This window comes from Halichoeres trimaculatus, unplaced genomic scaffold, assembly GCF_033239565.1.
Source record: "Halichoeres trimaculatus isolate MK-OKI-2021-1 unplaced genomic scaffold, fHalTri1.1 fHalTri1_scaffold_18, whole genome shotgun sequence".
Lineage (NCBI taxonomy): Eukaryota > Metazoa > Chordata > Actinopteri > Labriformes > Labridae > Halichoeres > Halichoeres trimaculatus.
Window position 1 is genome coordinate 2,454,255 of NW_027437196.1, and position 26,030 is coordinate 2,480,284.

A 26,030-nucleotide genomic window follows, 5' to 3' on the forward strand; every position below is an offset into this window, starting at 1 on the left:
TGCTCAGCCGTGTTGTTCTTGTCTGCTTGAAGGTTAGAGAAGTCAACAACTTCATAAAAAAGAGTCAACACTGACTCTTCATGAAACGCATGAACCCAGCCGTGGTTTTCATCAAGTTCTGTGTTCCTGTGACCCGAACTACGCCTGCTCATTTTAGATTATTAACTCCCTCCTAAACAGATCATTTCTCCTTCATGACGGATTCTTTTATGACTAAACGTGTAAGTAATTCCCAGTGGCAACAACAAGCTGCTTGATATTTATCAAAAACAAAGGGCCAAATAAGTCATCACAGGAAATGTCACAGGGAGCCGTAACCTTTCAGAGGGGATAACCTTTGAGGCACAGTGGCAGGCAATGAAGCCATCCAGTGGAGGTAGCGTAGCGCTGAGTCGTAATGAGAGCCGCTGTGGTGTTTGTGACAGAAATTAACTTCAGGTTAATGATTAGGGGAACGCCGTCTGGGAGCTCCTTAGCACAGGAGTGCAGGGAAAGAGGGCATAAAGACACTCACACACACACACACACACACAATCCCCTGCAGATGCACAAGCTTTTATCTGTCCTCGCTCTCTGAGAAACATACAGACACAGCGAGGCGTCAGCGCGGCTAAATGTTGTGTACTATTAGTCCGGAGGTTTTGTCAATGAAACCCTGGAGGCTCTCTGGGTTCATTCGGTCAGCAGCTTCTCAGCGTCAAACCAGACGCTCAACAAACGTGTTCTCCTCAGGTGTTTGCTTTCTGTGGCTGAATGGATCTGAGTGTTAATGAGACAAACAAATAAAACAAAACAAATAAATGTAACAAACGGCACACATTTTGTGGCGTTTCCTTTGACTAAAACCGAGACAGGTCCTCAAATTACCGACCAGTACCGTCCCACTTTTTGGTACCCGTTTGTTGGGGTGCCAGGCACACTGATCTGACCCCAGAAAATGGAGCTAGAAACACTGCAGTCCATTGGTTGGTGGAAAGAATCGTCACTTCCTGTTTGACAGCTGTGATAAAGAACACTACATAACCCTGCCATGGTTAAGGCCCCTCTTACACAACTTTTAACCCTGAAACACAAAAACGCAGGGAAAAAAAATCTGCTTTACACGGAAACGCTGAGGGGCTGGAAATGCTGTAGCAAGCATGCCAGGCCTGTAGGTGTCACTCTCTTCACTGGCTTCCAGTGGCAGCTTCAATCAAATTCAAAGCTCTTCTTCTGGCTCACAAAACATTGACAAGAACAGCTCCTGCCTACCTGGGTCCCTCATCCAGGTCTACACTCCTGGTCCTCTACGCTCTGCTTATTAAAGACTCCTGGTGCTCCCAGCCCAGTGTGGCTCCAAATCTCTAGCCAGACTCTTCTCCTCTGTTGTGCCCAAATGGTGGATGAATTACCTAACTCTATACGATCCACAGAGTCCCTTTCTACTTTAAGAATGTCTGAAGACTCATCTGTTCAGGAAACACTTAGACCCTTAATCTGAGCCTTCTCCTCTTTGTCCTCAGGGGGAGAATGAGCCAGAAGGTCTCAACCCAGCTCTTAGTCAATTTTCAGCATGACTACTGAATGTTGTTGAAGGTTGAAGTATATTGTGTATTGTTATATACATATATATAAATCCTAACAAGATTTTCCTTCTGTCTAAATTCTTGCTTGTGTTGTACGTCACTTTGGACAAAAGCGTCTGCTAAATGAAACTGTAGAACTGTAAACTGTAGAACTTGGTAGTCCGTGACGATCGTAACAACGGTACTGTTGGACTGTTGGATGCACGAAGCGGAGCATTAGGTCAGCGTTTCCACTGAACACTCTGGGTTGCTGTTAACATGGCAATGGTTGAAGAAAAAAGCAACTTTGGTGGCTGTTTTCAAAAGTTTGTGTTTTAGGTTGGCTAACACATCATTTGATTGATACTTTGGCGTCTCTAGTCTCCTTCCCGAAAAGAAAATGGCATCACCAAACAGCATTCCATGGTCAACCGCAGAGGTTTTTTCTTCTTCTTTCTTCTTGGATTTATCACCGGAGTACACGGCGTTGTGCTGCTATGCCGTCACACCATTATGTAGCTGATGCAGCTATCGGCATCTAGCTCACACATCACCAACCAAGACACGGTTGGCTGTGAAAACGAACATAATCAAGCCTCTCTTCATTCATGTTGGGCTGTAAAACCTCAAACCTGGTCTGGCTCCACCCATTATGTCCATTAGTTGGTTTCCATGGACTACTTCCTGTCCTGCTCGATCCTCCCTATGTCAAATTGTTGCGTCACAGCTCTGGCCTCCAGCAAAAACAGGATGGCTGCGTATTAGCTGACGCATCTGGTGTATTTCAGTCATCACTCTCCTTTCCTTCTCATCTTTCCTGATTAAAAAGGTGAAACAGGAAGTGGTAGAGTCTACAGGCTAACTCAGCTTCTTGCTCGAGCTCTGGCTTTGGGATGCTGATGCTAACTGTTGAGCCTCCCTGGAGTGTTGTAGTCGTAACTTAATGAAGCGCTCGTGGAGAGAGCTGCCCACTTTGTCCACATCAATCACGCTCGTGGCGTGGGGAGCGTTGGTTAGCTTTGATCTGAATTGTGCTGAACAGAAATAACTGTTATTGTGTCAGAAGGCGCCGTTATAAACAGAGGTTAATTTCATTAGCCTCAGCAGCGATAAACAACATCTCCCACATCATTATTCCCCCGTGCTGGAGCTGTCAGAGATACAATTAGGCTGATTTTCAATCCACACCCACCAGCACACGGTGAGATCCAGCATCAGTCCTCCAGTGGTTACAAACTCCCAAGGCCAATATTGATTGATTGGTAATTAAACTTTACCATAGCTGTCCACATTACAGGCCAGGAGAGGCTCTGCGGCCATATTCAAACAGCTGCTGGTAAACACATCAGCAGTGATATGCTTGGACATCATAACAAAGTGTCTGTGAGGTCCGCACGCAGCTCCGCCTGCATGATGAAGCATCCCGCCCCGGGTTTAAGTCATAAAAGTGAAGCTGCTGGGCCAGAAAACCACATTTTCTGAGTAGGTAATCATGACCATTAATCACGCTGGCACACTTCTCTTCCCCATTGGCTGAGAAGAATAGGTCATGGCTAAAGACTGTACCCCCACACCGGCTGTGAATATGCAGCCTCTCCGCCACCTACTCAAGGCCATTTGGCCTGATTTGTAGCAACAGTCCTGTGAAATTACCTGAGTTGTGCTTGTCAGAAATGAGAAGATGAATTGGCAATCGACGAGTCAAGGCTGCGATGACGGTGTCAGAGGAAGCTCCGTTACTGGTCTCATTTAAACACTCCCCAGTAAGCACAGAGGGCCAAACAGTGAGGGGGAGTTTTACTTTAACTGGGGTCATTCCATGAAAATAGAGGCTTTCTTGAACCCTAATTATTCACCAGGAAAAATGCACAAAGAGTTTTGTAACTGAGGTGTGTTTTGTTGTGTAATAATAAATAAGACAGTTATAATGCAAATATTTTAAATATAGCGGAAAAAGTGGCTAGCTCCATTGATTTGGCATGTCTCTGGCTGAAGAGTCATGGTTTAGTATCATATTTTGTATTTAATTTTTTTTTTCTTGTTTTAAAGATTACAATTCAAAGTGAAGTGTTAAAATTATTAAAAATTATATATATATATATATATATATATATATATATATATTTATTTATATATATAGTGGGATGTTTAATTTTTTTAAAGGAAAATAGCAATTGTTAATCGAAAATCATTTACAAAAATAGTTGTCCCTTCATTTCATGTCACTAGCACAAAGATGTTCTGGCATCAGAGGTGTCCTGTTTATTCAAATATGTTTTTTGTATATCGCTAAAAGTTATAACATACATTAGTACATGTAGATTTGAAGATTCAGTGCCAGTTAATTCAAAAGTTATGCAAAAAAAAAAAAAAAAAAAAAATTACAGAAATTAAAAAATGTCAAATTAAAACTCTTTACAAGCACTTATTAAAACCTACATATTACAATTAAAAAAAAGTCTTAATAATTTTATTAACCTGTTCTTTCTTTGACTATATATGTAAATTAATCAGTCCAATTACATCCCACATGGCCTGTACTGTCATCTAAACATTGGTAATGACAGTGACAAAAAAGTAGGGAAATAATTTTGTTTACATTGCTGTAAAAAAAAAAATATATACATATATATATATATATATATATATATATATATATATATATATATATATATATATATATATATATATAAACATTAAATGGGCTGTGAGGAGTTTCTAAATTATCGTGTCTATGTAACTGTCAGACAGAAAAAGGACAGAAGAGCAGAAGAAAGATAAACAGGAGAGAGATAGAGCACGAGCTAAAGGCTAAAAGGGTTAAAGTGTTTGTGCTAAAGTTGACTCCAACCCACAGTCAGCACTTATTCTGCAGTGGTCTGTTCAAACTTGAGAGTCTATCAACAAAATGAAGAGTGAGGTTGCGTTAGCTCTGATTGGTAGATGACTGGCAGGACATAACCAGGATTCACTGACGTTACAGATCCGTCTTAGAGCATTGGTTTTCAAACTTTTTTCAGTGATGTATCATGTTATGGGGTTTTTTTTCTGCCAAGAACCCCTAACAAGCGCAAAGCAGTCTTGATTGGAAAATAATGCATAGAAGCGCTGTACCATTTGTGTTTATTGGGTACAGAACTTAGTTAACAAACTTAAGCTTATATTTGATTGAAAACTTGATTAAATAAATGGTGTTGAAGTACTTTTGCTTGGTTGATATTTTTGAACATACATCTTTGAACCTTGTGTACCTCTGGAATGCCCTTGCATACCCCCGTTGGTATGTGTACCCCCATTTGAGAACCACTGTCTCATAGCACCGGGCTGCCAGTAGCGCTAAATATAAACAGCTACTAAACTACAAACTGACAGTCTTTACTTGTTGTCACGTTAGCCTACAGATACATCCGAGCACTGGGCTGCTGATAGCACGACATATAGCTACTACAATGTTAGCTTGATGTCACGTTTCAAACTGTAGTGCTACGTAACTGTGCTGATCTTCAAGCTGAGCCTATGATTTGTTTAAAAAAATAACAACAAAAAAAACAGGATATTGCTGCTCAGAGAGCCACCATTTTTGTCGAATGGCCCACTTACACAGTTGTAGAAACACAAAACCTGTCACATTACGGTTTTGTAAGTTGGTGACTCACTTCCTGTCATTTCAGTGCCTGTTTAGTTAAAGAGAGGATCAATGGAGATGTGTTGTCCTTGGCTTTTGGTGACATCAAGATTACAATTAGGTTTGGTAAGGACAGGGCTTTGTCTTCTTCACAGTGAATGTGTTTCATAAAACGTCTGAGCATCAAAAAGCGGTTTGTACGGCTCTCCAATGAAGTATCCGGACTTTCAAACAAGGGAAATCAAAGCAAGCCACTCCACTCATTTCCATTCAATCGATGAGAACTCTTTACTCCAGTTAAATTGCCTCAGAAACAAGTGACACCAGCCACTTCTGTCGAGGAGAGACATGTTTCAAAACAGGAGAGAATGACTCGTTGAAATGAGCGGTTTGTGCATCGCACCCACCAATTAAATGATGTCTCCATGTTCGCAAACACGCGGCACCTTTTGGAAGCTGGTGAGGCTCAGCGAAGGGCGGATTATGATAAAACGAGGTCACACACACACACGCACACACAGTTACTGCTGCTGTTTGTTGTTTGTCGCACTCTGCCATGTTTTTGGGGCCAGAACAAGGTCTAAAAATGCCCCTGTGGGTCCTTTTAATCTGTAAAAGTGTAGACTGACATGCTCAGACGCTGTCAAAAGTCCCCGACCTCGTCCCAAACTGCTGCAGTACTACTGCTGGCAATATTGCTGACATACTGTGCTGATACCGGATAATGACTTTTCTCATGTGGAGAAAAGAAATCATGGCGGTCGTTATTAGATTTGGAGCTAATTTAGAATTGGAGGCAATTTAAAGGGAGACTTTATCTCACCAGTGCAGCGTTTGAGATGTCAGCGGTGTATGTAAAATCACCTTCTGCTGTCTGCACCCATCATGACGGCTTTTATGTCTGTTGGACAGGGTAAAGTACCACATGGCTTCCTCCTCTTCCTCCTGGTGTGTTAAAATGAACTGAATGTACACTCTTCCATTTAAAGAGGGCTTTTCATGAGCATAGTGTGCTCACTGACTGGAAATATTCCATATTATGAAAGTAAAATACTCTAGACGTGAACAGGAATGGTGAAAACAATCTAAGAATCCATCAGACAGTGGGTTCTCCAAGCTGTTTCAGCCCCTCACTTTCTGGTTTAAGCTCTTCTGAGAAGATTTTGACAAGTTATGAAAAAGACTGAAAGTATACAGAAATCAGCAAACAGTAATACCATGTAACTTTAGACCCCTTAGTGCCATCGTAAAGACGCATTTTGGTTGCAGAAGCAGCATTAAGCTAACGTCCACTATCACTGCTACGCTGATGACACACAACTTTACTCCAGTTAAACCCAACGGTCATCAAAGCATCAAGTGTCTCACTGTCTAGCGGAGCTAAAATCATGGGTGTCAGACAACTTTTTTAAAACTTAATGAAACTAAAATTGAAAAAAATGTTTTGCCACATGTAAAAAAAGGTCGTTCAGTCGTGTTTTTATCAGCTCAGAATTATAGCCAAGGTCAAGTCCATTATGTCACCACAAAATCTAAAAAAACTCATTTGTGCTTCCATCTCCCGTCTTGACCTCTGCAAGTGTCTCTACACGTCTCAGCCAAAAATCAAACCATCCTTCACAAACAATATAAAACGCTAGGCTTCTAACAAACACCAGGAGGTGTGCACACACCACTCTAGTTTTAGCCGATCTACACTGGCTGCCTGTTGCTTTTGGGATTGATTTGAAGATGGACATTTAAGGCCCAGCACGGACTTGCACCTCACTACATTTCTAAGCTTTTAACCCCATATGTACCCCCACAGAGTCTGTGATCCTATGGCAGTGCTCCACTGGCTGTTTCAAGTTTTTTTGTTTGTTTGTTTTTACTACAAAAGCTTTTTTTGTGGTTCTAGCTTATTTTTTTAATCTTATCTTATCTTGGTTTTATTGGTTTTGCTTTAATGAAGTGATTATTTGCTTATTAACGACGCAACTTGGGTGCAGAAGCACTGCGTAGTATAATGGTTTGCCAACTAACGTGGAGGAGTAAACCACAATAAAAAAATAATTTTTACACTAAATATCATCACTTTAACAGATGGTAGACGGTTCCCAGGCTTGTGAAACAGCAGTGAGTGGACAGAAGAGATCAGTGAGCGGACAGACGTTTCTAGAGGAGAAATATTCTTACCAGACCATGACAGACCAGGACGTAAACATGTGTCGATAAATCAGAAACTCTCCCAGACCAAACACCTACGAGTATGAGACACATTTCATGATAAAAGAACCAGAAACTACGTCCAGAGTTGATTATTTACCCGCAGACGTCGCTGGTGTTTCAGTGTAAAGTGTGACCCTATTAACTGGTGACTCTCAGCCGTTAATCACTGATACTGTCGGCTGAGAGTCACCAGTTAGCACGGTCGCTATTAACTCCAAAACACCGGTTGCTCTGTGACGGTCCAAACTTGATAGATGTTGCCTCTGATGTATAGTATTGTTTCTAAAAACTGACCACAGAACAACTGTACATTTTGATGCTGATAACAGGTTGAACTTGGTGTTTAAAAAATGCTAACTCGTCTGAATGAATGGAGCTAAATGCTGCTTCTGCGGTCAAGATGCGTGCGCAGCTTTGTGATGACGTATACTAATAATTCCTCTATTGATTTATTTTATTGCTTGTCTTATTTGATTTTATTGTTTTTTACTGTCTGCTGTTTATTTTTATCTGTTTTTATTGTTTATTGTGAAGCACTTTGTTACTGGTATTGAAAAGTGCTACGTAAATATATTACTACTACTATTATTATTAAACTCCATTCATTCAGACGAGTTATTGTTCTTCAAATGCTAAATTCAAACTGTAAGCAACACAAAAATGTCTGGTTTGTTTTGTGGTCACTTACCAGAAATGATACTTTTCCACAGAGGCAACATCTATTAAGTTCTGACTGTTACAGAGTAGCCGCTGTTTTAAAGTTAATGGTAACCATGCTAACTGGTGACTCCAAGAAAAAAAACACTTGTTTTGAGACATAATTCTAATTTCAAGAAACTTGACAAGCTCATTTTTCTACTGGCAGGTTTTTTTTTACTTGTAACAGCAATTCTGACCTCATTTTTGTCTTTTAATAACCTGAAACTAGACATTTTTCTGGACTGCTCAGGTGAATGTGGCTCATATCGAGTATAACGAGACAATTTTTACTAAAAAGAAAACACTTGATAAGATTTGCGCTTTTTGCTGTGCCAAAATCGAGTCAAAATTTCCTCACAGGAATTCTCAGACGGGGTCATCCAAAGGAAATTAAACCATCTAAACTTTTACTCCCCCTCATTTGCATTTTCTTATCTTCAAGCCCCGAGGCAAGTGAGAAATAAAACATCTTTTGATTCACTTTAAAATTATTTTTTTTTTCCTTTTCAGGTGCAACTGTTAGAAATGTTATTTATTTAGAGTGTAACTTTATTCTATGCCAGGATCATTTGTGAGTAGGTTAGTCATGTATTGGTTTATTTACTTATGTCAGACAACAGCTTGAAAACTTTTTAATTGGAGGAAAAATGAAAAACTGTCTCCTCACCTGAAAATTGACCCCAACAAACCACCGGTCTCATTCATCAAATAACAAAAGCTGAAACATTTGTGCTCAATAATTTTTTTTTCAGAGTTTCTCTCTCAGGGCGTCTTATTGGATTATTGAATCACACAGAGCTGTCACACACCTAATAGTGTGTTTTACAGCGCATTGTTTATGCTCTTTAATCTAATCCCTGATGAGCAGCTGGATTATTTTTAGCACTGCTCTGAGCCGCGATGCCGGACTTAATTATTTATATTTCATTAAAGTTATTTGAGAGGAATCCCCTCAGTGACACTTCCAGGCGGTGAAACACCGACACGTCTCTGACAGACCGGGCTCATCCATGAACAACACGTGCTGCAGCGTTTGAAAGGTTTTTGTGAAATGTTAACGACATAAAGAGGCTGAGATCAAAATATTTGTGTCCTGTTATGTGGAAACGGTCTCCTCCTCTCAGTGTATGCACACACACACACACACAAACACACACACACACAGATATACTGCTCTGGCTTTGCTCTGTAAGCCCAGAGGAGACAGGAAGAAGCACCACAGAGATCTGTGATGGAAAAACAGTGCCACCACAGGGCTGTTTGCAAACTGCAGCCACTCCTCTCAGAGCACTGCAGCCTATAGTGGGATTAAACTGGGATTTCCATTCAAAGTGTTGATGCAGAACATCTCCCAGACTGAATCAATCTCTGCTGATACTTCTCTAAGTGTTCACTTCTTAACAGAGTCCATTTTGTAGAGAAGAAACGTGCAAGAAAAGACAGAAAAAAGAGACCTGAGCTTCTTCTGTTTTTAAATATCTCAACACCTTCGGATTACACTGATAAAAAAATGTAATTTTACGGGAAAATGTCTAATTTTTAACACATTTTTCCTGTCTTCTTATTAAACAACAACAACAAATTGCCAGAAAATTTACATACATATTTTCAGTAATTTTTCACGGTCAAAAAAAACAAAACAACAACAACAGGATTTTACTGTTATTAAACCTTACTTTTTAAAGTATTTCTTCTGTGTTTCAAAAACATTATCCAAAACGGTAAAATCACAGAAATTATCTGTAAAATGACATCCTTGATATTTTGTTAGGTTTTATGCTAGCTGAACCCTGTACCCTCCTCACTCATGGGTTCAATTTGCTGTTTAAAAAAGTGGGAAAAAAAATCTGAATTTTATGGTTATCAACCCTTAATTTTTAAATTATTTTTTCTGTGTGTCAAAAAAATTATAAAAAACTGTAAAATTACAGAAATTATCTGTAAAATGAAATCCTTGATAGTTTTTTATGGTATTATGCCAGCTGAACCCTGTACCCTCCTCACACATGGTTTCAATTCACTGTTAAAAAAAAAACAAGGTAAAAAAAATGGTAAAAGCACTGGCAGCAAAGTTTTCAGTCAAGTACAGTCAAACACTGTAAAAACATGAAACTACATGAAATAACAGTAACATACAGGACTTCCCCATAAAAAATAAAAATCTGTAAAAAAAAAACGGTAAAAGTACTGGCAGCAAAGTTTCCAGACAAATACCGTAAAAATAAAGTCAAACACTGTTACACATAACTATGTAAAAAAAAAATCTGTAAAAATACAGGAATGAATTGTTTTCTGATCAGACGAATTAAGAAAACAAACAAACAAAAAAAAAACCTTCAAACAGAACTCACTCTCCTTCTCCTGAAAACAATTTCCTCTCATGCATCACTGGTCATTTTGTCCTTCATCAGTTTGTGTCCTATATTTTACTATAACCTTTTATTTCACAGCAAAGTCATTTTTATTGTGACAGAGCTTGTAACCGTGAGTGAGGAGGACACTCTGTAGATATGAGATGTGAGGATATGAGCATGTTTGTGCTCACAAGTGCAAACTGGCTGTCTGTGCTCCAAGGAGTGGACTGGCTGTCTGTGCTCCATTGTGCGGACCTTGCACCCAGTGATTTTTACATTGTGTTTTGTTTTTAATAAAAAAGTACCGATGGTCTTTGCTATGTTGGTCAATTTTTAATATCAACGTTATTTGAATTACACAGCCGGTCCATGCAGTGTTGCACGGGTAGCATGTTCCCCCATTGCAATGCTTTAATGTCCAGCAGAGTCTTATATGCTCTGTGTGCCCTCCTCACTCACGGTTACAAAACACCATCACAACAAAAAGTATTTGGCTGTAAAATAAATGTATTTTTCTGCAGAACCCTTTGCATTTTCACTAAATTGAAGGTGTGTGACCATAAAAATCTGTTAAATAATTGTATTTTTCTCTAAAATTACTTTATACTGTAAATCTGCAGACATTCAGCTTTAGTTTTACCTACAGAGTTTGTTGTTATACATTACAAATTTGTAATTGTACATGGAAAAAATAGTGTTTTCACAGGAAATTACCGTTGATTGATTGGGCTGTTTCCTAGAATTAATAATCTATACCATAAAATTACAGAAATTAACCTCAAAGGAATCTGATTTGAATGTGTTTTGACTGAATTTATATGTTTTTTTTTTACAGTATAGCGGACATTTATGAAATCTGAAATACTGTGTTTTAATTCATTCTGACTGTAAAATCAAGTCATGTATTTTTACCGTTATTTCATGTTTTTACAGTGCTTGACTTTAATTTTACAGTTTTTGTCTGGAAACTTTGCTGCCAGTGCTTCTACCTGTTTTTTTTTTTTTACAGATTTTTTTTACAGTGTACAGAAGCAGATTAGTATGGAGCAGCTGGAGCAGGAGGAGAAGATAGCAGACATTTGTATTTATCCATAAGACCCATTGATCAAAGTAAACACTCTGAGAGACGTCCCGTGAGAAATCGATCAATGGGGATCAATGGAATCAGACCAAACAGGCTACAGCCTGTAAATATCAAAGGTCGATTTGCCTGAGACCCTGGACGCAAAGTGAATTTAAAATAAAGGAAAAAGAGATGTTAAAAGTCACCTCTAAAAACGTAGTTTACTTTCTTCAGAAGAGAATCCAAAGCTCTGTGTTCTTCCCACAGACGACGATTATAACCCCTAAAATAGAGTCAAAGAGGAGCGTGAATCACACAGGCTCAGCTGGAGGACGTGTTTACAAAGAAGAGGTAGCTTTTCCTGGAGCCGCTGTCACTTTGTTTCACCCACCCTCACACTGCTGCTCTGTCTGTTCACTGCCAGCAGACTGATGATGAAGAAATGCCATCAGAGTAATCTTTTAAAGGCCACTTCTTCAGACACACTCCCAAGATACCGTGCCACGTTGCTGCTCGGGGAGACAATTTATTCTACATCTGCATAAGTCCAAAGCCACGCTATCACTGATTTGAGCCACAAACTGTGATGTTGAGTTTGAAAAAATTAAACAATGAGTCGTTACCAAGACGGAAATATCAAAATAAAAAGGCTGAGAATCAACTTCCTGATGAAGACAAACAGAAAACACAACAGCGTCTAAAATGGTTTGACTGTTTTTAGTCAAATGGTTCTGAATGTAGTTACAGCTTTTCACCAGAGGTGGTGCCAAAGAGCTTAGCACTAGGTTTAACCAAACTCTTACCCAACGATGATCCAACTAAATCAAATCCAGGCAAATCTTTCTAAAGGATTACATTTTATTTATTTATAAAAAACAACAGGAACAGCATAAAACATTGGACAATTTAAAGAAAAAGTAATGAAAATAGGTGTTAATATCAACTATACTACTACTGGGCACAGGCTGGACTCAAACACAGGCCACCTCCTCAAGGGTGAACTGCATGGGGTGTGCCCCCTCTAGCCTGTGTTTCAGTCTTAAGCTTGTGTTTTAGCCTGAAGCTTGTGTTTTAGCCTGAAGCTTGTGTTTTTATAGCCCGTGTTTTAGCCTTTTGCCTCTATTTATAGCCTGTATATAGCCTTTAGCCTGTGTTTTTGCCTTAAGCTAGTGTTTTATAGCCAATGTTTTCGCCTTCAGCCCGTGTTTTAGGCTTTAGCTAGTGTTTTGGCTTTTGGATTGTGTTTGATAGCCTGTGTTTTTGCTTTTAGCCTGTGTTTTTAAGCCTGTGTTTTTGTCTTTTCTCTGTGTTTTTGTCTTTTCATCCATTTTTATAGCCAGTGTTTTAGCCTTTAGCTTGTATTTTAGCCTGATGCTTGTGTTTTTATATCCTGTATTTAGCCTTTGGCCTGTTTTTGCCAGCTTGTGTTTTATAGTTCTTGATCCATAATGAATCAAAGCATTTAAAAAAATGGTGCAAGTCCAACTTATTACAAGTTTAAACCTAAAACTTTCAGTTTATTGAGAACAATCAGCAACAATGATGCATCAAAAATAGTTTACGATTAAATAATAATCAAAGAAAGTAGAGAGTAAAATTAAAGATTAGGAGAAACTTTCTCCTTCAACAATTCATTATTTTAAACAGGTTGATAGCATAAAAATATATGAATAAGGTCTACAGATGGGAACAGGTTCTCAACTCAAACCCACAAAACTAAAGGAGCAAAATGTTCAACTATGTCTAAATAACACAACCCGGCTTAAAATAGAAAAAATGGACTCATAACAACCTCCAACCGCACATTCACACATGTTCACTTTCATCCATAGACTATATATCAGCTGGCACGTGAGACTATTTATGTCGGCACACAGAGAACAATTACAGGGAGGCAGAGGACAAAATAAATAAATACATAAAAAGCTATTGTATTGCCTTTTTTAACACTTCTCAAGAAAATGAGCACATTATAAATGTTGTTATGTCAAAATTTAGCAAATAACGTTAAATAATAAATTCAAATCATGACGTTACAAGTGCTCGAATGTGACTTGCAAGTGCGTCACCGCAAATCTCTTGGGAGTTCAGTCTGCTAGCTTGCAATCACATCCATTTCTTGGTTTTAACAAGGCAAACAAACCAAGTTCCAGTGTCTTTCCAACACAGTTAGAAAAGGGAGTATTTTTACCAACCAGATGTTGCCCGCTGCTTCCATTAACGCACAGTGAAACATGTTTAAGGTGGACTGAAGTGAAAAGGAAATCTGTCCTGAGGTTTGAAGAATCAAGGTTTTGATGATCTCTATGTGGTCTAACTGGAATCAAATTATTATTATTGGCATTAATGTATCAGTAAAATATAAATATTATTGTTAGCTCATCTTTTACAGGGAGATAAATGCTAACTTTACCCTCAGCGTTTGAACAAAGCTAAACCAGGCAGCTGATTTCACTTTGTTATTCTCATACAGTCAGAAAAGAGCCTATAGATAGCACAGAAAAAGAAAGAAAGAGTGAGTAAAGAAGGAGTCAGCAGGGGGTCTAGGATAGAAGTTTGAGCTTCCTCTGAATGCAGTTTGACGTGTCAGAAGAAAGAGTTTCTGCAGCTTTTTCCATCTGAAGGAAAATCTGCTGCACAACAACTGAGGAGAAGGAGCTTTTAAGATCGGAGGGAGAGGAGTCAAACTTTTTAATGCTGGCTGATTGGGAAAGGAAAAGAAAGTTAACAGCAGATTTCGTTAGCATATCTCTGGTTTCTTGAAATCTCCTTTGAGCTTTGAAATCAGGAATCTCATGTAAATTTCCTCCTTGTCAAGCTGCGTGAGTTTTCATGAATCAGAGCAGGTCGAACAAAAGAATGAGAGTAATTCAGCTCCTTTCCCCTCGCCGTGCATATTGTATTCCCATGTCAGGCAGCAGCTGGGTAATCACACGTATCTGCTGCAGGCTTTTTTAATCAACACCTATATGCAAAGTGCAACAATGAAACCCTGTTAGCCGTGAAGCCCAGATGCAGCCCAGCCGTTGCTAATGGCCCTATTCAAACAAGAGCGGCGTTACGTGTATTATTAATGAATTAGGCCTCAGCCTGTGTGTTTCATGATTGCATTCGCATAATGGAAGACTGTGAGACCACTTGTGGCTTGGATACAATTGTGCAAGGTCAAGATTTAACAATTTGTCAGTGTCTGATTAGGTGAAGCAAAAACATATCCAGTGACAAAAGAGCGTGTTTGTTGTTTACGTACTAAATGCTGCTGTGCTCGCCATCTGATGGCGAGCACAGCAGCATTTAGTACGTAAACAACAAACACGCTCTGGACACCATACGGTTGGAACATGGAACATTTTTTAACACATTTTTCTTATTCCATTGGCAGATTTTTCTTATTCCATTGGCAGATTTATTTTTAACTTGTTAGAAACAATTCAGAGACATTTATTTTCTGGACTGCTAAGTTAAATGTGGCACGAATCAAGTGTAAAAAGACAATTTTTACTTGAAGTAAAACAAAAACACTTGATGAGATTTCAGTTTTTTACAGCATATAGTGTGCAGGCATGCATTAAGATTAATCGACCCAAAACATTATAATTATTATGTCAAAATGCTGAGCACAGCATTTCAACATATGGAAATCCAACTTTTTAAACTTCTTATTCTTACGTATGTTTTTGGCCCGCTACTTCTCCAACAAATATTCACAGATTTTTACCGATGAAATTGCAAAATGTTCGAAATGTTTAGAAGAATTGCTCATGTATCACTTAAATTTCTAACCCTCTCACTTTTTGAAATATTCAACTTCAAAAAACAAAAATTAGCCCATAAAATTTGAATGGATAATGATCCGTCACCATGGAAACCAGACAGTACCTTCATTTTTCTCCTGCTTGTTTACATTCAAATTCAACCAACAAAGGTTATAAATAGGACTAGACCACCCACAGTTTTCATTTTTTATTATTATTATTATTTTTATGATTATGATTATTATCATTATTATTTTTTATTTATTTAGTCAATTTATTAATCAGTAAATTAACTTATTGATTTTTTTTTATTATTTTATCAATTAAAATATTAATTAATTTATTTATTTTTATTGATTTACTTATTTAATTAATCAATTAACTTATTTATTTATTTATTTATTTACTTATTTATTTTTTCGACCAGGCTGCTCATGTTATATTCTGCTGAGATTTCAGTTTCAGATGAGTTTCTCCTCTCTGGGAGTAAAAAGGTCACAGACTTCAGCATGTATAACACCTTTCTCACCTTAACCCTTCCAATCTACATCAGTTAAAGTCAGTTAGAGTCAGTTATCGGTGATCACTGGATTCCTGTGGATCTGAACTTTACAGCAATTTAGTGAAAAAATGAAAGTTGGAAATCCCATTTTTCAAGCAGAGACTATAAAATTAAAAGAGGCTCACAGAAGAAGGCGATATAAAATGTAGCATTAAAAGAGGGGCATTTGGACTTCCTCCAGACTTTATACCATCCAAAAAACACCCACATTTTCTCTCACTGCTGATTTAGAAAACTCTTATTTCAGCCTCTTTGAGGCTGTCACAATGTAACTGTCACGGATCACATACTTTCTGTGAACCAATACATCCACCAGGGGGGGGCAGCCCAGAGTCAAGAGTTTATGTCAACAACAAACTCAGAAACAAACATGGCGACTGTGGAGAAGTTTTACTAATGTAGCTCTTACATAGGTAGCAAAAAACTGAGGCAGGTGGTCGATGAGGTCGTTAAATACATTGCAACAAAGTTCCATCACTATTTCTTCTTTGTGTCTCACTTAAGCTATGTATCAGGTAGTAACAAGTTTCTTGCAACAGAATCTAATCAGCTAGCTGGAAAGTTTAAGATCAAGAAAGGATCCAGCTTTGACTTCTTCAGATCAAAATGCAGCGTTAAATCTACAATCACTGATTTATTTCAGGGTATAATTTGATCATCAACATTCGACTTGACGTTGCTTTGACAGGAACGTGAAAACAGGAGCTTAAAAGACGTTTTACTCGCACGGATTGATTGACGGCTGATGTCTTTGGAAGTGCTGTGCATAAACACCTCTGTAAAGACTGCTTAGCGGCTTAGCTGTGATAAGTTACACTGCATGTGTTGCCAGAAGATGAGTGTTGGCACACTCCATGGAAAGTTGTCCAAAACACAGCAAAGAAGGAAACGCTCACGGTGGTACAAACCTCACTGAAAGTGTTGGAGTATAAGAGAGCGTTAAGTCAAAATGTTGCTCCTTTAAAATCTGAAGCATCATTCCTTCCTGATCAAGCTGCTGATTTTATCTATCAAAAAGCACCAGTCAACAGAAAACAGTAAATAAGAAGTGCTAATGTGAGCAGTACTGTCAAAAACAACCAGGACATGTACGTGTGAATCCACCATGAGACAGAATCCACATCAATCAGTGTGAGAGTGGCTGAATCTGCCTCCTCCTGAGCCGTTTTACGCCACAAACATCCTGTTTGAGCTGCTTCCTCCCCGACTTGCTGGGATCAAAATAAATAAATAAGCAGAAACAGTATCCTGCTCTGAACCAGCCGCTTTGAAATCCAGCTGTGTTGACAATCTTGCGTCAGACTTCGGCTTCAGTGCACCTCAACACTCTCTCATGTTCCAGCACATCAACAGCCAGTCTCACTGAGATGTTACACCTTCCTCCTCTCACTTCCTCCTCTTTGCTCTCCCCTTCTCTGTTTTCAGCAGCAGCCTGTCTCCACCTGCTGCATTATGAAACAAAAAGTCAAAATGAAACCCAGCATCAAGGTGTGCTACGATGCACCAGATCAATTCACGTCCCCTGGAGGGGGGCGCCTGGCTCATCAATCTCAGGACACAAATTGCTCTGTTTGTATTTGTGAGGCAGAAACGTGCACTCCACGATGAGAGATTCATCTACAAAACATTCATTCTTCTGGATTTGAAGGTTGCAAATGACAAATATTATGTCACTTTGAAGGCAGACTCCTCTGCAGCTCTGACTGTTTCCATTTTTCTTTGATGTGTTTTGCTTTTAAATCTGTTACACCCAAATATGTTCTTACTGGAACACCAGGCAGATAAATAAGAAAGACAAATAGCTCCAGATTCACAGGAAGGGCGAAAATATGAATCCTTGGTTGCAAATTGTTCTATGTGCACGTGACAGACTGCACTGTAACAAAATACTGTAAAGTTACAAGGAAATTTAAATAGAAAAACCTGAAACGTCACTGTAAAAAATTCACAGTAATCAACCTTTAGTTCACAGCAAAGTTATTTTTTGCCATGACGTGTTTTCTAACCATTAGTGAGGACTCCACATAGCACAGACCAGCTGTCAGTGCCCCGCATGGCACAGACAGACGCTCTGTGCTCCATTTGGTACAGAGTGCCTGTTTGTGCCCCACAAAGCGCAGGCTGTTTGTGCCCAACATGGCACAGACTGTCTCGGCACTACATGGCACAGACAGCTAGGCCATGCCTTACATAGCAAGGACGGGCTGTCATAGCTCCTTTTAGCATGAAATGGCTGTCTTCACGCGGCACAAACTGGTCGTCTGTGCTTGACATGGCATGGACTGGCATTGTCTGTGCTACGTGTGGCCCAGACTGCCTGTTTGTGCCCCACAAAGCAGAGGCTGTTTGTGACCAACATGGTACAGACGGCTGTCTTGGCTAGGGATGGGTACAGAATTAGGTACTTTTATAGGTACCGACCAAATTCTGTCAAAAGTACTGGGTATCGATTCACATAGAACCAAAAGGTACCATGTTTAAGTACCCAAATGCATCATTGTGACTGTGAGGGAGTGGAAGAGTAGATGATTTTCCAAGCTGGACATGAACACAGCATTGCAAGGTTATATATTGAAGAATAAATATGTTAAGTTGAAAAAAAATATATTTTATTATTAAACAAATTGATACTTTTTACCACATAAAGACAAAAAAATGCCTGTTGCCATTTTAAAAGTGAAAGGTACCCATCCCTAGTCTTGGCACTACATGGCACAGACAGAGAGAGTCCATGCCCCACATGGCAAGGACAGGCTGTCGGTGCTCCTTTTAGCATGGACCTGCTGTCTGTGCTTCACATAGCACAAACCGGTTGTCTGTGCTCAACATGCCATGGACTAGCTGGCTGTGCTCCACATGGCACAGACTCAATGTCTGTGCCCCAAATGGCAGGGACTGGCTGTTTGTGTCCAATATGACACATACAGCTGTCTGTGTGCCCCACATGGCACAGACAGGGTGTTAGTGCTCCTTTTTGCATGGACTCGCTGTCTGTGCTTCACATGTCACAAACCGGTTGCCTGTGCTTTACATAGCATGGACTACCTGTCAGTGCTCCTTTTTGCATGGACTTGCTGTCTATGCCTCATGTTGCACAAACCAGTTGTCTGTACTTCACATGGTATGGACTGGCTGTGCTCCGCATGGCATAGGCTGATGCAGCCAATGTTTTTTTTCAGTGTGTTGAATGTCTTACGTTAATAAATAACCGATTAGGGTGAGGACACTCAGGCTGTGCCCCCTTAGGGTAACATTTCATAGCTACTGTGTTTCCTCCTCACTCACAGTTACAAAATCCCATCACAACAAAAATCACTTTGCTGTAAAATAACATTAAAGGCAGGGTTGCCAGCATTTTTTCAGCTTCATATACTGTAATCCAATATACAGAGTGAATTTTTCTCACAGTGTGAGATTCCCCTTCAAAATAAAAGCGTCACTTCGAAAACATTCATTCTTTCTGACAGATTTTACAGATCTGACCATAAATCATAAAATAAGACTTAAATCAGATAAACTTTGGTAAATTTATCAAGGAAAAACCAGACGATAGCAAACTTTCATACTTGAGATGTAGCATCAAGACGTTAGCTCCACATTGCTTTTTTTCATCAAATAGTCAGATGTTTCATCTAAAGCTCATACACAATGCAGCCACAGCATAAACCAAAGCTCAGAGAGCAGCCTCAGTCCGCAGCAGAGAGCATCCACACATCACAGAGCATAAAAAAGCAGGTTTCACTCTGTTTGTGTGCTTCTGCTCAGCAAAACAACTCAGTCCACTTTCTTTTGAGCTCCACCAAGAGTCCGGCAGCTGAACTCACATGATCTCTCTGTATGAGTGGAGAAAGGTGGAGTAGGTGTGTGTGAATGTGTGTGTGTGTGGAGGGGGATTAGTGACTCACACGGGGACATTAAACTTTATTACATGCCAATGACCAACGCTCCAACAGCTTCTAATGTACCTCCTGATGTGTTACAATCACCACAGAGTTCATTTTTTTAATTTTCTGCTGCTCCACTAAGCTGCCATAGCAACAGTTGCACCGAATCCTTCTCCTAAAAAAAAAAATCATCCAGATGCAAAAACAAGGTGAATTATGCACTAAGTTGGGAAGCGATTCAGCCACGAGACTTTTAAGACGCATGCAGCCGGCATACATTTCACACACCACAAACCCCGGCATCTCGTGGAGGCAAAGTAGCACTTTGTTTTGCTCTCGCCTTACCTGTGCTGCCTGCCGGAGAGTTCCAGATGGATGCTTTACAGACGACTGATACCTCAGGTTGTTGATGCCGTTGCTGGAGTGCACACGGCAGCGAGTAGCAGCAGCAGCAAAAAGCAATAGGTAGAAGGAGACAGGAGAAGGTGGAGGGGGGAGGTAGAGTGAGGGAGGAGGAGAGTGAGGGTGCAAATGCTGAATTATGGATGTGAAAGGAGGGGGGCGAGGGGGTGGGAGAGGGATTCCTCTGGCGCTCTTACTCCCCTGATCGCAGAGCGTGAATCATCTTCTGCATGGATCAAATGGCACAGTCCACTGAAGGGCTGGGTCGGCGCGGCGAGCGGAGCGGAGGGGGATTGGATGCAGAAGGAGGATGCAGGGTGGGGACGGATGGTGGTGGAGGTGGGGGGTAGTTTCTGCTGTATGGTAAGCGACATATACGAGGTTAGAGACGGCATGGGAAGCCACTGGAGTACTTTCTCTGACTCACTCCTCAGCTCACACAGAGTCACTCTCAGCTTCAGCCAGCGTGTAAACTGATTAGCCACGCCAACAGCCGTCTGTTTAACCAGCTAATCAATACCTGGGAATCTTTACAGCCTCACTATCTCATCCCTCCTTCTCCAACGGTTTATTTTCCCTTCATCCACACTCCTTAAATATTTTCCTCCTAACGCAGCTTTCTGAGACGTCTCTTCAATCCTTTTGCAAATTCACTGGCTTTCCAAATTTCTCTAAAATTTTCTATCAAGTTACATCGTTGATGGACTTCGTACATCTCAGACCCTGGGGCCCAACAACTGCTCTGCATAGGGATGTAACGATACACTCCACTCACGTTTCCATAGGATTTCTGATACTGGGCCAACAATGCCATTTTCTCACGACTGTATCAACAGAATAAGCTTGCAGACCTCTGCGCGACTGGATTAAAGTCATTCAGGAGCCACAAAATCAACCTTTTCTTCATAAGAAAGACTATAAAGTGTATACATTTCTATACAAATTTATATTTTGTGAATAATTATCTAAACCATGCTTTGTTTTGTTTTACGTTGTGTTATCTTAGATTTTTATATTTAATAAATTTGCAAAAATTAAAAATAAAAATAATTTAAAAAATTGCAAAAACTACAAAAGTCAAAATTTAAACAGATTAGAAAGCAAATTACATAAACTTAAAAACTTAAAATAAATTTTAAAAATTGATTAACTTAATAAAAAATTGGAAATTTAAAAAAGTTTTCTTTTACATTTAATTTGCAAAATTGCACGCAATCACGCAATTTTAACGAATTGCAAAAATTAAAAGAAAGAAATTTAATACCTGCAAACATTTCTAAATTTATTTCTTGAATTTGTTAAGAAATATTGATTATTTTGCTCAGCTGATCAGTTTCTGTTATTTGCTTGCTGTCGTGTAGTGCTGACATTTTTTCACGTATTTACATTTTATGATACACTGCCCCCTGCAGGAACAGATGCCCATTGCAGCATTAGAAAGTATAAAAGCCACATACACTACGCTGTGCTGCATGTTGATAGCATTTATCAACTCACACCGGCTGAGACCATAGACTGTATAAAGCAGCGCTATTCAATTAGCAACCCGTGGGCCACATGCGGCTCAAAAACAGCTCCCGAGTGATTGGGACTTGGCCCTAATGAGAAAAACATCTTTTACTTAGACTGACAGGTTCTTACAGAAATTCCAACATGATTATAAATATTGAGTGCACCACCTATCGTAACCAAGCAACTAACCCACAATGCATTGTAGCATTGAGCAGGTGTGTTTGAAAAGTTACCATTAGCGGTCCTACACTGGTGAAAACAGCATGTCTCTTTCTACTCCAACACAAAAAAAACCCAGCGAGAACCATCAGTTTTTTCCTGCGTGGACTGAAAAGTATTTATTTATTTTACCACTAAGTCTGAAAACCTAACCAATGCAAATCAATGAGTGCATTGTGGGACTGAAAGGTTATAATGTCCAAAAACACCACACTGACAAACATGTCAGGTTTCAGACAAACTTTCCCAAGAGATCTCTTAGGGAGAAGCCCTCTGATTGGACGATCAGACGATCCTGATAACTTTTAAACTGTAAAGTTAAGTAATGAACAACATTTTGACAAGGGGCTGGGTGGTTTTATTGCAGAGCTCCTCTTACTGCAGAGAGACCTCTTCGTTCATGTTGGGCTGTAAAACCTCAAACTTGTTGACTCCTGGTCTGGCTCCGCCCATTACGTCTGTTTGTTGTTGTAGTCAAGATAAATACAAACTGATTCTGACACGGTTTGTTTTATTTTGAAAGTCACTGGCTGTCTTTAGGTAGTTCCAGTGCACGACTTCCGGTTCCACTCCATCTTCCCTATAGTGAAGTGATGCAACGCAGCTCTGGCATTTGGCAAAAATAGGATGGCTGTGATTTATTGCATGGAAGGCTAATGGTGCAATCTGTTTTTCTTGTAGAAACAACAGCTTCAGTCAAATATCTACCTTAGGGTTTTCAAAAAGCTGTATCAGAGGGTTTTTCTTTCTCTAAAAGCAGCTAGCATCCTTACGCTCTCTCCATTTTCTGGCGTTTATCACTAAAACTCATTCTTTTAGTCATTTTTTCTGATTGGATCCACAGTGCAGCTGATCTCTGCCTAATTTTCTGCTGTGCTTATATTTGCAAACACACTAAATAATTCATCCTGTTCCAGGTGTGACCTTTATTCTGCTCCTTCTCTCTGCTGCTTGCTAACACGCACCTGATTTGTTTCATTTCCTCAAAAAAAAAACTCAAAAATGTTTGGATTAAATCATCTTCAAACATCAGCATCCAGGTTAACTCCATCCTCAGCCGCCCAGACAGAAGATGATGTGCTTTGCAACACGATCCTGCTCTCTTCTTCCATTTCAGCGTACATTGCATTATCGTACAGTTCCTCTGCTTCCATTGTGCATTTGTGTAAAAGCCGTTTTGGCGGAGGAATAAAATAAACTACCCGAGTGTTCATTTCCTGCATTGATTGAGTGTTTCAGCAAACTGGGCTCTGCATTACAGCCGAGCGCTGTGAGGGTTAAAGCTCTCTGTCTTCCATCTTGCAGAATAATTCAGCTCTCAGGGCGCAGCGTGTTACGGGTGATGGACAAGTGAAGCCTGGGAAGTGCAGCAGAAGGACAGCGAGGCACTGGCTGCTAAGAGAGAGGCATGGAGATGGATAAAGGAATCATATCTGAGACCGGTTGGATTTGGTTTTAGTTTGGAGTCTGTTGGAAGTGTTCAAAGACTGTGATGCTGAAATGAAACGTTTCTTTGTAAATGTAGATGAGCTGAAGGAATAAAAGCAGCAATAAACACGCATGGAGGGAAAATGTGTCTTCTGGGCTGCATGGTGGCGCTATAGCCTCCCAGCCTCCTTCCCAGTTCACCCAGTGGGCTTTTCTGTGTGGAGTTTGCATATTCTCCCTGTGCATGCACGGGTTCTCTGGACCCTGAACCAAAGACTGTAAAAAAATGGACGTCCGCTTGCTCGGCTCAAAGTGAGGTCGCCATAAAAGCTGCTCCCCCTGGTGGCTGGCTGCAGAATAGGTCAAAAAATCTATCTCCCCAGTCATTCCAGATGGGCTGTGGTCAAACTTTAAAGAATTAATACACCTGGTAGAAATGTTTCTCACGTTTGATTGTTGTGGTGATTTGAAGATATTTTTTGGCTACCTTGTATTTAGGTTCTTTTTTTTTTTTTTTTAAATAGTTTTGTTTTCATCAGTTATCGAGGTTAAAAACAAGGTTTTACGACACGTTTAACAATCATTGACAGCTGCTGTTCTCGTGTATTTTTTCAGGGATTGTAAAATATGTCTGGAGGTAGAGCCAAGAAGTAATAAGACTCAAAAAAAAAAAAAAAAAAAAAAAAAATATATATATATATATATATATATATATATATATATATATATATATATATATATATATATATATATATATATATAAATTATTTGTGTCACCCGGCTCCACTCAGATTCTCCCAGAATCCCTCACAGACTCTACTGCACAGACTCTGGCTGCACAACTGCTGCCAATGACTGCGCCTGTGACGGGGGAATTTTGGCTTCAAAACTGTACAATGGGAAATGGCCACACTGTCCACTCTATATACAGTCTATACCCTGAACAGGATAAACGGTTAAAACCAGGCGTCTGCAACCTTTACGGTCTTAGGTGCCATTTTGCCTCAGCACACCAAGATTAAGGTCATTAAGGTCACAAAATCGACTTTATCTTCACAATTAAGGCTATACAGTGAGTAGATTATATACATTCTTAAAATCAAGTGAAAATTTATCTAGAGAAAATGTTTTTGGAATTTATTGAATTAAACATGTGATGTCTCATTTTTTTAAAATTTTTTAATTACTTTGCAAAAATTTCGAAAAAATAAATTGATAATTCAAAACTATGCAAAAGTTTCATTTTTTTTAAATAGAAAAAAACGCAAAAAAAAATTCCAAAAGATTTGATTATTTTCAAAAATTCTGATCTTTTAAAAATTAGTTTTGATGATTTTTTTTGAATGTGAAAAAATTTTGAGATTTAAAAAATGTGGAAAGTTAAAAAAATATAGAAATAAAAATTAAAAATAAGTAACTTCATTTAAAAAAAAATCAAATTTGATTAATTATCTAACTTCAAAAATTAGAAAAAATTCAAAAGCATGTGAAATTTCATAAATTGCAAAATTTTCAAAATTTTTGAAAGAATGCATTAATTTTGAAACATATTTTGATATTATCACTCAACTTATCGTTTGCCAATGCTTTGCCACATATCAGTCATGTATATTAATCCAGCACGTTGTCAGTTAAATGAATCCATCCACACAGAATTAAAATCTGTATTTTCTTCCAGATGAGTCTTTTTGTAGATGTAGTTATCTTCCCAGGGCTGTAAAACTTGAGGTTAGCCACAGGTGCATGGAAAGTTGGTGGGCTGTTGATGTTGTAGGAGGTGAAGTAGAGCGGTGGCAGGCTTTATTGACAGATGGGATGAAGATTTAGATCAACTAAATGTCAACGCAGGATTTTATTTAGTGTCAGAGTCTTTAATCATCAATACCCTCTGTAAGAAAAATAAAAAATATTTACTTAAATGATATGATTTTAAACCTACAAGGATCCACTACAAAGGAGTCAAAGAACCCTCTTTGTGAGAACCCCCTGGTCTAGAAAATGGATGGATGGACATCCCATCAGGCAGTGCAGTAATGATACTGATGACCATGGTGGGGCAGGAGCTTTCTAAGGCCTCTCTAAATCTCTGTTTGAGCTGAACCCTGAGTCACATCCTTGACTGTCAGTCAGTTTTCGCTTGTTAACCATAAAAGGATGATTGAGCTGATTGAGGTCAGCAGCTAAAGAAAAGATCGGACACATGCACGTTATCGAATCCCGATAAGTGGAGGCTGTGTCCTTGTTCATTCCAGCAGACTGTGAGAGGTGATGTGAAGTGTCCTATCTTTATCTCCATCTATACCACCGAGTGGGATGCCTCTTCCAGTGTACATCATTACATCCACGGTGCTGAGGAGCATTCGTCTCCCTTGGAGCATGCCCCCTGCTCCATGATTGAGCTTTACACCTGTGTTTCCATTCCTGTTAGGTTTCTGCCTTGTTGAACTCCTCCTCAGCTCCTCCTGCGCATCCCTTCCTCCTCCTATCAATGTCAGGCTGTCAGAGGAAGAAGAGGGTGTCGGCGGTGGCTCCTCTGCTGCTCGGCTCAACCATGCGTCTGTAATCATTCTGGCTGCGTGGTGCTGATTGGTGCACCTGTGTCAGGCCCCGCTGTAGGTGAGTGATCAGCCGTTCTCTGGGATACACAAGTCTGCCGTTGATCAATTGCCCCATTAATCCAGCAGCAGAATGGATAATGCACAGCTAGCAGGGATACACTCCTCTGCACAGCGACACAGGCGTGTGTTCTGGCTTTGCAGGGGCTTGTAAAACAAC

The 26,030-nt window shown here is 39.5% G+C and overlaps 1 protein-coding gene across 2 annotated transcripts in view; it reads right to left on the minus strand.

The window, feature by feature from the left end:
• Nucleotides 1–26,030, minus strand: part of LOC141807386 (cadherin-18) — a 342,498-nt gene that overhangs the window by 309,562 nt on the left and 6,906 nt on the right. Inside the window, exon 1 of one of the 2 annotated variants that reach the window (XM_074693357.1) lies at nt 20,040–20,239. The exons of the other annotated variant lie outside the window; for it this stretch is intronic. The gene's annotated coding sequence lies outside the window, so the exon portion shown is untranslated. Of the gene's footprint in view, nt 1–20,039; nt 20,240–26,030 lie in introns of those variants that run through there. 2 annotated transcript variants of the gene reach the window in all.